This window comes from Lactuca serriola, chromosome 1 (assembly GCF_051521515.1).
Source record: "Lactuca serriola cultivar US96UC23 chromosome 1, Lser_US96UC23_V15, whole genome shotgun sequence".
Classification (NCBI taxonomy): domain Eukaryota; kingdom Viridiplantae; phylum Streptophyta; class Magnoliopsida; order Asterales; family Asteraceae; genus Lactuca; species Lactuca serriola.
The window spans coordinates 103,390,178-103,406,116 of record NC_136408.1 but is presented as its reverse complement, the minus strand read 5'-3'; the positions used below and the strand labels follow the sequence as shown (position 1 = coordinate 103,406,116).

The following is a 15,939-nucleotide window of genomic DNA, read 5'->3' as shown; positions in this document are numbered from 1 at the left end:
GCTGAATCTAGCTACTCTTGTTTAGCTAGATGAAGCTTCTAACTTATGAATAGCTTAATTTTTATGGATTTATTTAGTTGGTAAATTGCTTGTGTGTGATTTTTAGTTATCTAGCATGCTTGTGTTTGTTTCTCTAGTTGCTTAACGTCATGTTTTGTGTAGCTTTGTGATCATTAACTGCATGAACTTGTTTACCTAATGATTTAGTGAACATTAAATTGTTAGAGCTAGGATTGACAAATCTTAGTAGTAATTAGAATAAATAAACTTAGCTGTGCTAGAGAACGTGGATTGTGACAATAATTGCGTTTACATAATAAATCATACATAGCATATTCATATTCATAATTGGTTCTGTGTTTAATTGTGTATGACCATACATAGTTTGACATGAATTAATTAACTTTTGGTAAAGTTAGAATTAAATTACTAATACAATTAAAACCAACTTGATAATCCATAATTATTAGCTAGCCATAAGGACGAAGTGGATTCGAACTAGACAAGAGTGTGTTTTACTTATTGATTGAATTTGAGTTAAGTTTGTCTGATCTTGTAAAATCAGATAAAACCCTTTCTAAACTTGTTAATAATTAGGTTAATTTGATAGCAAGTAGATTAATTAGTAACACCGTTCCCTGTGATCGACACCCGACTTACCCAAGCTATACTGTAATCTAACTAGGTACACTGCCTATAAGTGCATAGTTAGTTTAAGTTTGTTAGGTTATAAATATTAAAATTAGTGGGTACTTTCGTGCACATCAAGTTTTTGGCGCCGTTGCCGGGGAACGGCACGTTTATTAGTTTATTTAGTTGCATTAGATTAATCGACCCTTTTTGTGGGATAAAATCTACAAAAAGTTATTTAGTTATTTATTTTTGTTTATTAGCTTAGTAACATGTTATTTTAGCAGAATTTTTTGATTTTTGTTTCTGTCACAGAATTCACGACGTGAGAACTGTAGTTTTTAGTTTTAAAGTATTTTCTTTTTCTATTTCAGTTTTACATTTTTATTGTGTTTAGTTTGCAGGAGTTCATGACCAGAGGATCTACCACACCTTTGGTGCCACCAATTGAAGATCCTGAAGCTGCACTTCACATGAAGACTGATAAGAAGATGCCACTGCAAGAATTAAAGTCATCAGTTTCAAGAAAGTCGGGAAAGAAGACAGGAGAGTCAAGTTCATCCTCAAGGCACAAGAGCAATTTGAAGACTTGGATCAAATACCCGTCCAAATCGAATCCGAATACGATACCGGGCCCGGAATTTGAAGAACATATGAGCGAACCCGAGAACGAGCCAAGGAACGAGATGGAAACAATTGAAGAGATGTCCATGGGAGCTTACAAGAAGCGAATGAGAAGATGTGGGTCTTGGTTTACTCCAACCCGCAATACCTGCCACTGCCACATTCGAGCTGAAGGGGCACATCCTGACTGCACTGAAGGATATCCCATTTTTTGGGAAAGATCATGAGGATGCTTTTAAGCATCTAGATGAAGTCAATGACATTGCGGATTACTTCAATGTCCCAAATGTCAACAGAAACACCGTATTGCTTAGGATGCTTCCCATTACTTTCAAGGGAGCTGCTAAAGAGTGGTTAAAATCACTTCCACCGGGTACAATCACCACTTGGGCTCAAATGCGCGAGCAATTCCTGGACCAGTTTTGCCCGCCATCCAAGATAGCTAAACTCAAGAAGGCAATAGCCAACTTTGAGCAACAGCCGGGGGAGTCATTATACGAAGCATGGGAGCGGTACAAGGGCTTGCTCAGAAATTGCCCTCGGCATGATCTAAATGTGCAACAAGAGATGTCAATCTTCTATGATGGGGTCAACGTTATGACAAGACAACTCCTTGACTCTCAAGGATCTTTGACAAAGAAAAATCCAAGGGAGGTCAAGGAACTGATTGAAGAATTCGCGAAGCACTCTCGCAAATACCACAACCCTAGGCAAGATGGAATTAAAGGCGGCGGAGGATCCCAAACTAAAGAAATAGCAGCCATGATGGCTATGCTAAATAATATGGACCGGAGGTTGACACAAATGGACCACTCAATTCATGCCATAAGAGTGGGTTGTGAGAGGTGTGGTGGTCCGCACTTGAGCAAGGACTACAATTTAGATGAGTTTGGGAACAGAAAAGCTCAAGTGTGCTACTCGAGTGGGGATAAGTTTGATGAAGACTAGAGGAAACCAAAGAAGGAGTGGCTGCCATATGAAGAATATAAGAAGCAAAAAGAAGAAAAGTACTGGAAAGAGGTTTTGAACACCAAAAGTGTGAAGGTCCATAATTTAGTTTACTTATTTGTTACTTAGAATATGTTTCACTATACTTTGATTTGTGTTAGTGTGTTAGTTGCTATTATGAGCAGCTGAATCTAGCTACTCTTGTTTAGCTAGATGAAGGTTCCAACTTATGAATAGCTTAATTTTTATGGATTTATTTAGTTGGTAAATTGCTTGTGTTTGATTTTTAGTTACCTAGCATGCTTGTGTTTGTTTCTCTAGTTGCTTAACGTCATGTTATGTGTAGCTTATAGTGACCATTAACTGCATGAACTTGTTTACCTAATGATTTAGTGAACATTAAATTGTTAGAGCTAAGATTGACCAATCTTAGTTAGTAATTAGAATAAATAAACTTAGCTGTGCTAGAGAACATGGATTGTGACTATAGTTGCGTTTACATAATAAATCTTACATAGCATATTCATATTCATAATTGGTTCTGTGTTTAATTGTGTGTGACCATACATAGTTTGACATGAATTAATTAATTATTGGTAAAGTTAGAATTAAATTAATAATACAATTAAAACCAACTTGATAATCCATAATTATTAGCTAGCCATAAGGACGAAGTGGATTCGAACTAGACAAGAGTTTGTTTTACTTATTGATTGAATTTGAGTTAAGTTCGTCTGATCTTGTAAAATCAGATAAAGTGTAACACCCAAAGTCTGGAAAGCCAAGAAAGGAAAGGAAACCTTAAGTTTAAGGGACGACTCGTCGAGTCCAAGGAGGAACTCGGTGAGTCCGAACGGGATCCGGGTCAAGGAGTAAGTAGCCGACTCGACGAGTCTGGTTTGAACGAGGAAAACCCTAAATCCGGGACTTGGAGCATATTTAAACGTCTCATTCTCTCCCATGGGGTTCCTATACTGCATCTTTCAACTAGAACATCGAACACTAAGCCCCATTGTTGCTCATTCAAGCTTCTAAGCCATTTTTGGGTGATTTGAAGGAAGAAGAAGGAGGGGAATCATTGAAGCTTCAAGGATTGGCCTTAGATCTGAAGTTTGGGGAAACTTTCTAAGTTATTGAAGGTATTAAGTCGTTTCCCTCCTTTAGATCTATTATGGTTGTGAGTTTTGGGGATTTTTATCCATGACTAGCTATCCATTTGAGTTAGAAGCCAGATCTGAAGTTGCTACTTTGGATCTAAGCATATTTTGGCCTTGTGAAGCATAAAGTGTTTGTCCTTGAGTTAATTGTAGAGCCTCCTTGCCTTAAACCATAGTTTATGGTGTGTTTAGCCTAGATCTACTTCTCTATACGTAAAGTTTGCAACTTTACGTGAGGAATAGGCTTGGGAAGGGTAGATCTACAGTTTGGAGTCCATGCATGACTCAAAAGTCCTCTGCATGTATGAAGATCTGAATGGACTCGGCGAGTCCTTTGAGTGGACTCAGCGAGTAGCATGAAGATTAGGAGGAACTCGACGAGTGGGATGAACAACTCGTCGAGTAGGATGAAGATTGCCTTGGACTCGGCGAGTCTGTTCTTGGACTCGACGAGTCAGGACGCAGAACCGCAAACCCTTAAAGTTGAGACTCGAATCAGTGAGCCGAGTGGAGACTTGGTGAGTTGGAAAGGCCAGGACTCGGAAATCGGTAGACTCGGCGAGTCATGGACTGACTCGGCGAGTCAATAGGCAAACTCAGCGAGTAGGGTTGACCAGGAAGGTTGACTTTGACTAAGACTTTGACGTTGACCAGAGTTGACTTGGTTGTCTTTCAGGGGTCAGTTAGACTAAGTGTTGCATTGGTATTGGTAGTTCAGGGGCTAGTGGAGCAGGAGTTCAGAAAGTTGCCGGGCAGTAGCTAGTGGGATCATCAGCAAGTTCAGCTAGTGCAGGTGAGTTTCCCTTTTTTGTGAATGGGTCTACGACTACAATGCCGGCCCATGTAGTTATGAGTAAAAGACCCGGGGGTTAGCTCTAGGCACAATATGCTAGTATGATATTCAGGACGAGGTCCAATGATAGCGGGCGGGTGCCCAAGGAATGGGTTATGTGATAGTTTATACTTGTTGTCTGTGTGATACTTGTATGTGCCTGGTAGGGAGGTGAGTGTGGGCGAGGTCCCGTAACTCGCCAGTATCAGAGTGTGGATGGTGTTCCACATCTCATTAGCAGCAGATCAGCGGTGAGGCCCAAGTTAGGGAAGGAGTGAGGGTGGGCTGGGCCCATACCTCACTATCAGCAGGAGTATGGACGGGGTTCCATGACTCATCAGTAGCAGGACAAGGGCGAGGCCTAGAGACAGGCGATGCCTTAGGACAAGATCCATTAGTATGTGTTTAGCTTATATGATGTGATATGTTTATGTGTTATTATATGTTAGCGGGTGAGGTCCTGTGACAGGCAAGGCCTAAGTGAAATAGATTTGTATCCGAGCGGGGCTCGAAGCCAGGCGGGGCTGTTGTAGCGGGCGAGGCCCAGTATGTGCAGTATGTGGTTATGCATGGTATGTGGTAGGGTGGGGAACTCACTATGCTTCATGCTTACGGTTTTCAGTATTGGTTTCAGGTACTTCCGGTAGCGGAGGGAAGAGCTCGGGGTGATTGCATGGCACACACCATAGATTAGACAGCCTTGGAATGTTTACTCTGATAACGAACATGTGTTTAGGAAATTAATACTCTGATTATGTTTTGGAATGATAAATTTGATTTAAAGTAATGTTTTATTAAAAGAAATTTTTAGTCTTGAATTTTGGGATGTTACAAGTTGGTATTAGAGCCTTGGTTTGAGGGATTCGGGCATACTCTCGGGTGTGCCTGAACTCATACTAAGGGGTCAGATAAAAAGTTTTCAAAAAAATGAAAAGACAGTTTTGTAAAAAGGAAGGTTTTAGAATGAAGCAGTTTTAGAAAAGCAAAAAGAATCCAGAAACAAAAGAACTTTGAAAAGAGAAAAAGGGTGTGGTGCATGCAATCAGCTGAGCTCAAGTAAGTACCCCAAAATACCCATACAAGTTTATGTTATGATTATCAGTTAGTAGAACAGCATGCTAGATTAGGACTAAGCATCTAGGGAGGATGACTTATGTGCCTATTATATGTGTTTTGGACTGCATGATAGTGCTGATTAGACAATAGTAGGATAGCCTGTTTAGGTTATGCCTGAGTTTATGAGTTTGTGTTGCATGCTAGTTCAGATTCTTGCTATGAGATTATGATTGATCGAGTATGTTATGGTTACATTTTCCCTTGTCTGAATGCTGCTTGCTTTGTGCAATATGGGTTTCCGAGTGATGGGAGTTAGCTATTAGGTGGATACATCACATCACATGTGATCAGGGTTGAATAATCTCAGAGTGCTGGATTTGGCCCTATTTCGCAGCTCTTGTTTGAGTCCAACCGTTGTAGGGACGAGTCTTGTACTCGAAGGATTATCTGAGCCTCGTCACATGTGATGGTATCCAGGTAACGGCTCACAAGGGGACCTTCAGCAGCTGAGGACTGGTTTGAGTTGAGTCAGAGGCTTCCCTAGGGTAAGCCTAGGATGAGATAGTGCTAGGAGCAGTGGTAGTGGAAAAGGGACCCGCTGGAGTCAAAGCAATTCTTGAGGAAAGTACGGATAGATGTGGAAGGTAGTATGGGCCCATACTACTGAATGCAGAGGATCCGTACTCGATTCGGGAAGGGCCGAGACAAGACCAGGAACCTGGTAGCGCGTGTGTTTGGTCTCGCAGTAGCTATAAGTATTCTGATAGAGGATGTATTATATTTTCAGCATGATGACGTTGCGAGAGAGACCAGTGAGCGGACCAGGCGCCGGAGAGGGATCAGGCTCAGGTTCAGGAGCCGGGCAGCTCGAGGAGCGAATGAGGGAGTTAATATCAGCCAAGGTCACGCACAGTATTCTGGATCAGACTCCTGTGATCTTTGGCACGGTCAAGGAGGGTATATTGGAGATTTTGGATGAGAGGCTGGGAGCCTTCCGTACGGAGATGATGGCTTTGATGGGAGCGTGTACCTTGACATTTCGAGAGTTCAGGGCTTGCGGGGCACCTGATTATCATGGGTCTAGGGACCCCATCGCTAGCAACAGATGGTTGGCTGATGTTACCAACGCATTCCGTACGAGCCTGTGTCCTGAGGGGGACAAGGTCAGACTCGCTTCGTGTCTTCTGAAGGACAGAGCGAGGTATTGGTGGGAGGAGATTGGTCATGCTCTGGGGGATGATGCCTCGTTGGACGCGATGACATTGAGCGATTTCTCGGCCAGGTTCAGGGTGGAGTTTTCGCCGATTATTGAGGTGCAGCAGTTGGCACGGGAGTTTCAGGATTTAACGCAGACCACTGAGACTGTGGCGGAGATCACCGCCAAGTTTAGGGAGAGGGCTCTTCTTGTACCGCAGTATGTCGCAGATGAGGAGATGAAGAAGGCCCGATACCATGAGATGTTGAGGGCTAACATCAGGGAGTTCGTGAGCAGGTCCGGCTGTAAGATGCTGGAAGATATGATTTCTCGGGCCAGAGAGAGCAAAATTGATTTGGAGCAGATCTGGAAGAGGAAGTCGGATGAGGTTCAGGTAGCCGCGGGTTCGGGCAAAAGGCCCAAGGGGTCGGATTCGAGATCGAGGGATTATCAGCACCGCAGCCGATGCGGGAAGTGTGGCAGGACGCACGGGGGCACGTGCAGGGGTGGTAGCGGCGGTGAGTCTGGCTGCTTCAAGTGCGGCCGGACTGGTCATTTCAGCAGGGATTGTACTGTTACCACTACTCAGGGATCCGACTTGATATGTTTTCATTGCAATCAGCAGGGCCACAAGAAGGCCCAGTGCCCCAGTTTGCTTCCGGCAGGACGGGTGATGGCACCTGCCCCTGCAACTTTGAGGATCACAGACGGCCGTCAGGGCCATGCAGAGGCGCCTGCGGTAGGAGGCAGGGCTTTTCAGATAACTGCCTTGGAGGCGCGAGTAGCATCGGACGTTGCAGGTATGCGACTTCGGTTTTCAGTTCTTTTAATTGTGCATGATTATATTGTTATGGTTCTGCATCATTATCGGTATGAGAATTTTATTTTTGTGTGGCTTGCTTGTTTTCGAGTTATATGCCATCTGCATACCTTGGATATTTGAATGGTAGTTAGGCGATGTGCCCTATTGGAGAAGGTTATATAGGATGCAGTAATTGTAGCATGATCGAGAGGAACTTGGTACGTCTCGCTAGTTCGGAGTTGTAAAGTTTAGAGATGGATTGGTTAGATCCTTAACTATGGTAAGCTTGGGTCCCTTAGCCGATTGACTATGGAATGGTAGCAAGGATTGGGACTTCTCTTCGAGCGTTGAGTAGCAAGGGGTAAGCAGGATCAAAGTGGGGGTGAATCCTCCGAGTGTGCAAAGGTAAGAGCACGAAGATCCAGAATGTGTGCGCAGCCTCCGAGAAGGAAAGGAAGTGGTACAACGTTTGATGGATTGAGGAGTTCAGGGTTAGGAGTTTGAGAAACTCCCCCTCAGCCAGTGCGTGTATTGGTGATGGTTAGTATGTGGTTGGGAATTCAGGTTGGAGGATCGCCTGTAGGACTCGAGTGAGTCAGAAGGAGGATCTTGAGAACTGATAGCACGGGGTGCTTTCGTATTAGCAGTCAGTGGTGGAAAGTGTTGTAAGACTACGGGGCAGCCGTAGCATTCACTAGCAGTCAGTGGTGGAAGGTGTTGTAAGACTATGGGGTAGCCGTAGCATTCATTAGTAGTTAGTAGTGGAAAGTGTTGTAAGACTATGGGGCAGCTGTAGGATTCACTAGCAGTTAGTGATGGAAGGTGATGGAAGACTGCGGGTAAGCCGTAGCATTCCATAGTAGCTTCGTTGGCGGAGTTGGGCGAGGCCCTTATCTCCTAGTGATCAGATAGGGATCAGGAATGGGTAGTGGATGAGAATGATAGGGAGTTTGCCTGTATAGCCCTAGAGAGGTGAGACCTTGGGAGAGGCCACTCCAGGATATAGTTGGGTGAGACCCGTGGGCGACGCCCATATGAGAATAGCAGTATAGGTGAGACCTGAGAGAGGGTTGCTCAGTAGTATGGTTGGGTGAGACCCATGGGCGAGGCCCGAGCGAGAGTGGCTAGACAAGTAGGACTAGAAGGATAGAGGCGGGTGAGACCCGTGGGCGAGGCCCATGAGTTTTAGCAGCATAGGTGGGACCTGGTAGGGACCATAGTGTCAAGATAGGGGATCGGGGATCCCAGGAATTGTAGTGCCTGTATGGAAGAATAGATTGATCAGTTATAGGTGGTTGAAGTTTCTTTGAAAGTCGTTGGGAGCGACTAGGAGTTGTGTTGGGTCTAGTTACCGGTGGGAGCCGGTAATCCAAATATTGATAGGTTGGTAGGGACTAGGGTGGTCTCCGTTCATCAGGAAGTCAGATGAGGAATGACAGAATTTTCAGTCAGTAGTAGTGCGGGTAAGCAGTCTATGGTGGAATTCAGTTAGTTGATCGTGGGGTGCTCGACACCAAATTATAGTAGAAAGAAATGCCCAGTGGATACTGGCGATAATGACCCGTACTGGAAGTAGCGGAAGTAATGGATTTGGTGAAGATAGGATCTTCACAGTGACAGAGGAAATAGTTGGTTATGGAGCATCGCCTTGGGAAGGCAAGGAAATCGCGCAAGGAAAGAAGGGGTGAACCCATATGGGTTCAGTGCAGTACTCGGTGAGTACCAGAAGGATTTTCGGTTGAGTAAGTTGTGTTTCCAGAATGTTCAGGGTCAGGGTTGACCCAAGACTATTATCCGCAAGGATTTATGTTAGTCAGAAGGCCCGGGCGGAAGACCAGCGACGGTAGGCAGCTGGTGTTGGGGTAATTAGTAGGGTATTGGAAGCAGATCGCTGGCGGTGGGCCATAGCAAACTTCGAGGATGAAGTTTAGTTTAAGTGGGGGAGAGTTGTAACACCAAAATTCAGGAAGGCCAAGAAAGGAAAGGAAACCCTAAGTTTAAGGGACGACTCGCCGAGCCCAAGGTGGAACTCGGCGAGTCTGAGCGGGATCCGGGTCAAGGAGTAAGTAACCGACTCGGCGAGTCGGCCAAGGAGACTAGGCGAGTCTAGTCTGAAGAAGGAAAACCCTAAATCTGGGACTTGGAGCCCATTTAAACGTCTCATTCTCTCCCCTAGGGTTCCTTTACTTCCTCATTCAACCAGAACATCAAACCCTAAGCCCCATTGTTGCTCATTCAAGCTTCCAAGCCATTTTTGGGTGATTTGAAGGAAGAAGAAGGAGGGGAATCATTGAAGCTTCAAGGATTGGCCTTAGATCTGAAGTTTGGGGAAACTTTCTGAGTTATTGAAGGTATTAAATCGTTTCCCTCCTTTAGATCTATCATGGTTGTGAGTTTTGGTGCTTTTTAGCCATGATTAGCTATCCATTTGAGTTAGAAGCCATATCTGAAGTTGCTACTTTGGATCTAAGCATATTTTGGCCTTGTGAAGCATAAAGTGTCTGTTCTTGAGTTGATTGTAGAGCCTCTTTGCCTTAAACCCCAGTTTATGGAGTGTTTAGCCTAGATCTACTTCTCTACACGTAAAGTTTGCAACTTTACATGAGGAATAGGCTTAGGAAGCGTAGATCTATAGTTTGGAGTCCATGCATGACTCAAAAGTCCTCTGCATGTATGAAGATCTGAATGGACTCGGCGAGTCCTTTGAGTGGACTCGGCGAGTAGCATGAAGATTAGGAGGAACTCGACGAGTGGGATGAACAACTCGTCGAGTAGGATGAAGATTGCCTTGGACTCGGCGAGTTTGTTCTTGGACTCGGCGAGTCAGGACGCAGAACCCCAAACCCTTCAAGTCTCCACTCGAATCACTGAGTTGAGTGGAGACTCGGTGAGTTGGGAAGGACAGGACTCGGAAATCGGTAGACTCGGCGAGTCATGGACTGACTCGGCGAGTCGAGTCGCGAATGGAAGGACTCTGAGCATATGAACTCGGCGAGTCAATAGGCAGACTCGGCGAGTAGGGTTGACTTGGAAGGTTGACTTTGACCAAGACTTTGATGTTGACCAGAGTTGACTTGGTTGTCTTTCGGGGGTCAGTTAGACTAAGTGTTGCATTGGTATTGGTAGTTCGGGGGCTAGTGGAGCAGGAGTTCAGAAAGTTGCCGGGCAGCAACTAGTGGGATCATCAGCAAGTTCAGCCAGTGCAGGTGAGTTTCCCTTTTGTGTGAATGGGTCTACAGCCACAATGCCGGCCCATGTAGTTATGAGTAGAAGACCCAGGGGTTAGCCCTAGGCACAATATGCTAGTAAGATATTCAGGACGAGGTCCAATGATAGCGGGCGGGTGCCTAAGGAATGGGTTATGTGATAGTTTATACTTATTGTCTGTGTGATACTTGTATGTGCCTGGTGAGGAGGTGAGTGTGGGCGAGGTCCCGTAACTCACTAGTAGCAGAGTGTGGATTGTGTTCCACGTCTCATTAGCAGCAGATCAGGGGCGAGGCCAAAGTTAGGGAAGGAGTGAGGGTGGGTTGGGCCCGTACCTCACTAGTAGCAGGAGTGTGGATGGGGTTCCATGACACATCAGTAGCAGGACAAGAGCGAGGCCCAGAGACACGCGAGGCCTTAGGACAAGATCTATTAGTATGTGTTTAGCTTATGTGATGTGATATGTTTATGTGCTATTATATGTTAGCGGGCGAGGCCCTGTGACAGGCGAGGCATAAGTGAAACAGATCTGTATCCGAGCGGGTCTAGAAGCTAGGCGGGGCCTGGAGCGGTGGGGCCGTTGTAGCGGGCAAGGCCCAAGGTAGGGGGTGAGGCCTAGGATAAAGGGCGTGGCCCAGTATGTGGTTATGCATGGTATGTGGTAGGGTGGGGAACCCACTAAGCTTCGTGCTTACGGTTTTCAGTATTGGTTTTAGGTACTTCTGGTAGCGGAGGGAAGAGCTCGGGGTTATCGCATGGCACACACCATAGATTAGACAGCCTGGGAATGTTTACTCTAATAACGAACATGTGTTTTGGAAATTAATACTCTGATTATGTTTTGGAATGATGACTTCGCTTTAAAGTAATGTTTTATTAAAAGAAATTTTTAGTCTTGAATTTTGGGACGTTACATAATACCCTTTCTAAACTTGTTAATAATTAGGTTAATTTGATAGCAAGTAGATTAATTAGTAACACCGTTCCCTGTGATCGACACCCGACTTACCCAAGTTATACTGTAATCTGACTAGGTACACTGCCTATAATTGCATAGTTAGTTTAAGTTTGTTAGGTTATAAATATTAAAATTAGTGGGTACTTTCGTGCACATCATTGCAGTTTTTCGCAGCATGTATGGTGGTGTGGGAATGAATAAGAGGATCCTTGTGGTATGGTTGCGATGAGATGAGATCAATGGTCTACTTTCCTTGAATATAGTCAGGTAAGGTGCTAGTTGATTGGGAATGCCAACTTCTGTTGTCTCTGATATATCCCAAATTGAGAAAGATGCCTCTTGTATTTATAAATGATCCTCGCACTGAATTGATGGTTGGGGATTTTTAAGTCAGGAGTGTAGAAGCCCATTCTTTGCTAGATAGGAAGTTGGTTTCATGAATGGATTGTCTATTATAGCTTATGCATCTAAATGGAATTGGCAATGTTAGAAACGGTTATGATTTGAAATTTATGAGGTCTTCATCTGAGATTCATAATCCCTTATGGTTTCTCGGTCCTTATCTGGAAGATCATCTTGTGTGTGTTATACATTCTAAGAGTCAGAGATGGTTTGTACTTGGTTGAGTCGGTTTGAGATATGGATTAATTGCAACACCAGTGGGTCGTAAATCGAACCCTAAGTGGGGGAGAACTGGGAATTCTTCTTAGAGGATCATTGATATGTTCAAATCTATGGTGTGGGATGAATGGTACATAGGGACCTGTGGATTGGGTATGCGAGACCTTATTTCAAGATTTGGTCAAGTTAGGTAGGGCTGCAAACAAGTCAAGCTACTTGCGAGCTACTCGGGATCGACTCGGTTAAAGCTCGACTGATCGGTATTTAACAAGCCTGAGTCGAGCTCGAGCCTAATTTTAGGCTTGTTTATTAAATGATCTCGAGTTCGAGCCTACATAACAAAGATCGATTAGGCTCGTGAACCTAAACGAGCCTATATATAAATATAATAAATATTTTTTATTTTTTATTTTATATATTAAATACAAATTTTGAAAATTAGGGAATTGGGTTTTTGGTCTTTAGGGGAAGTTTCATTCAAGTTTTGTCTTTTTTCATATCAAATAATGGATCCGCTACTCCTCAAGTCTCTCTAGTCTGCCCTGTTTTTGTGATTTGCTAATCCGGCTACTTCAATCGGCGGTGATCATGCACTACGACAACCAGTCGAACATCGAAGTTTGTCCTTCAATTGAGCGTTGTCGTCCGGCATGGAGAACCGTCTCATAATTTGCTATAGCAGTATATATGTGCTTATCCCCTTCTGAAATAGGTTTATCTCATACGATTTTTAAAGTTACACAACTGAATTGTATGTTTGTTGTTTATTAAACTGTTATCAGTTTTTGTAATTTCAATATCTGCGTTTGTTTCATTTACGTCTCATATCGGTGAATTTTGCATATTCATCTCGGATCAGTTTTTATTATCAGTTCTTTATTAATCTGTTATCGGTTTTTGTAATTTTGAGATCTTCATTAAGACGCATTTTGCATATTAAAGCCCTAAATCGATTGCATGACCTCACAATAGTTACAACTTTGTTAATTTTAATTTTATTTTACTTTGGATTAATATTGATTAATTTCATTTGTATTAGGTTTGTTTTTCTTCTTATTGATTTTATTAGGTTTGTTTTTCTTCTGATTCAGTCTATTGTCTACGGAAATCAATTTGATTAAGTAGTCGGAGAGTTTCATCCAATGGAAGGGGTTGAGAATAAGGAGCAATCTGTGCCTATAAATATAGATGCTGATGAACAACCAACTCCTCAGAATCATATTCTAAGTGACAATGGCAATATTGAACAACAAAATGCAAAAATCCAAGGGGAAAAGAGGAAATAGTAATGAAACGAAAACGGAAAAAAACATCAAATGCATGGGAAGGTTTCACTATTGTGACTCTATCTAATGGTACCATAAAAGCTTGGTGTCAGCATTGTAAACCAAAGTTAACATATGGTGAAAGCGGGACTACACCAACATTAAAAAGGAACTTGTTTATATGCAAGTTGTAACACCCCGACTCCTAGGTATAAATTTTAATGTTTTTATATTCATTATTAGAGACCTACTAGACGAGTTGGCTGCCCCAACTCGTCGTGTAGAGATGGATATGGGCATGTGGTTTATGAAACCTACTCGACGAGTTGGAGGATCACAACTCGACGAGTAGAGGGTATGCATGAAAACCCTAATTTTTAGGGTTTGCACCCTACTTAAAGGACCTTAAGTCCTTTCCCCCAGCCACCCTTGCCACTTTTCACATCTAGAAGCAAACCCTAATCAATCTAACCCTATTTTGAGCATGTGTGAGGCTAAAAGTGTGTGTTTGGTTCATTTGTTGAAGAGGATTGAGGATTTAGAGGCTTCGAAGGAGAAGAAGATTTTAGATCTAGTATCTACATCGTTTTGGCATCCAGTTGAAGGTAAAAAAAGTCTTTACCTTGGCTTTCCATTTCTTAGATCTCTTCTTATTTTAGTATATGGGCATTTTCAGTGCAAAAAGGGGTCATTCTCGGGTTTGAGCTTGTCTTGAGAACGTGGTCTCAGATCTGGACTCCTCTAGGCCCTCATGAACATAAAGTTCTCGACTTTATCTAGCCCTAGCCCTTTTCCATGTCCTAAACCTCTTCCTAAGGATAGTTTTTATTATTTTAGCTTCTTGAAGCCTTGCATGCATGCAAAGTTAGCAACTTTACGTGATAACTACACCCTAGGAGACTAGATCTCCAGTTTGGAGCCTTGGTTTCGCTTAAAAGCGTCTGAATGAGAAAAGGACTGAAGGAACTCAACGAGTTGCATAGCCAACACGACGAGTTGGATAAGGGTTTCCCGCTTTCTGGATTATGCATGAACTCGACGAGTTAACGAGATGACTCGATGAGTTGGTTAGGGTTTTTCCCGATATTCTGGATAATGCATGGACTCGATGAGTTACTTGGTAACTTGGCGAGTTGATTGGGGTTTTCACGACTTTCTGTGTTCTGAAGGAACTCGACGAGTATGTAAGCTATGCTCAACGAGTTGGGTCAACATGGACTGATGACCTTGACCGTTGACTTTGACTTTGACCAAGGGTTGACCAGTTTGACTTATGAAGGTATTTTGGGAATTTATGGAGTTGGATCAATTGTTGTTGTAGGTGTTGGTGTTTGGAGCCGTTTTTCGGGAGTTTGATATTTCAATTCTGATCGACATTCTGAGGTGAGTTGTCCTCACTATACTAACAGGGTCGAAGGCACCAATGCCGACCCTTATTGGATTGTTATCCTAGTTATTGCATGATGATATGCTTAGGGGCTGTTTGGCAAGATCTGAATTTTTAAGATCTAAATTTTTAAGATCTAAATTTTTAAGAGGTCTGAATTTCTAAGAGGGTCTGAAATTTTAAGAGCTGAATGTTTAACATGCTGTTTGGTTGGGACCTCTGAATTGTTCTGCTGAATTATTAAAATGACCATTTTACCCTTCTATTTTATTTTTTATTAAATTCAACTGTTTATTTAGAAAACCTAATAAAAATTCTTAATTATGTATTAAAAAATATGTAAACACCATATACAATCCAAATTTAGCATAAATCAAAATTAAACACAAATCCAAATCAAACATAAATATTTTTAAATCCACAATATCATACTAATATCCAAATAAAATCCTACAAATTTAATTTCACCCCAATTGATTCGCAATCTGGTCACGTAAATTATCCATGTATTCATTTCCTTGTGAACCCCATTCCATATCGTGTACGTTTTCGCCATCATTTTGTCCCCCTTGTGGTTGAGCATTGTTCTCCTCGAACACCATAAATAACTCATCATGAATATCGCATTTCCTTATGAAATTGTGGACTGCAAAACAAGCAACGACTATATCTCTTTGCACTGAAAAAGGAAAAGGAGCCATTCGCTTTAGAATTGGGAATCTCGCCTTCAAAACACCGTAAGCACGTTCAATAACATTTCTAAGTTGCGCATGTGCATGATTGAATTTTTCTTCCTTAGTTAACGGACGTCGCCGTCGATAGTCGGCTAACCAATACCTCGTGTTGCGATAAGGAGTCATAAATCCACGAGTGTTGGTGTATGCAGCATCGCAAAGGTAATATTTATCTGTACACATGAGTAAAGGAAGTATTATATATAGAAATTTAATATCGTATTTTAGAATAATCTTAAAAAGAATTAAAAACCTGGAGGAGGGAACGGAAAGCCTGAAGTCGGGTTACATGCAACTTCTTTCAAAACTCGCGAATCATGTGTTATACCCTCCCAACCGGCCCATACGAATGTGAACATCATATCAAAATCACAAATTCCTAAAACATTTTGAAAGCATTCACCTTTTCCTCTTCCCCTATAGCGAGTTTGTTGATCAGCAGGCACAACTGCATGTACAAGAGTTCCATCTAGCGCACCTATTGCTCCAGGAAAGATTTCTTTTAGCTTACGATGCCTCTCTG

At 42.8% G+C, this 15,939-nt stretch overlaps 1 non-coding gene across 1 annotated transcript; it reads right to left on the bottom strand.

Annotated features, from left to right (window-relative positions):
• Positions 1–1,698: 1,698 nt before the first annotated feature.
• LOC145080674 (small nucleolar RNA R71) lies at positions 1,699–1,805 on the bottom strand. Its single transcript, XR_013695266.1, has one exon. It is a non-coding gene; the product is annotated as a small nucleolar RNA R71 (small nucleolar RNA).
• Positions 1,806–15,939: the final 14,134 nt, after the last annotated feature.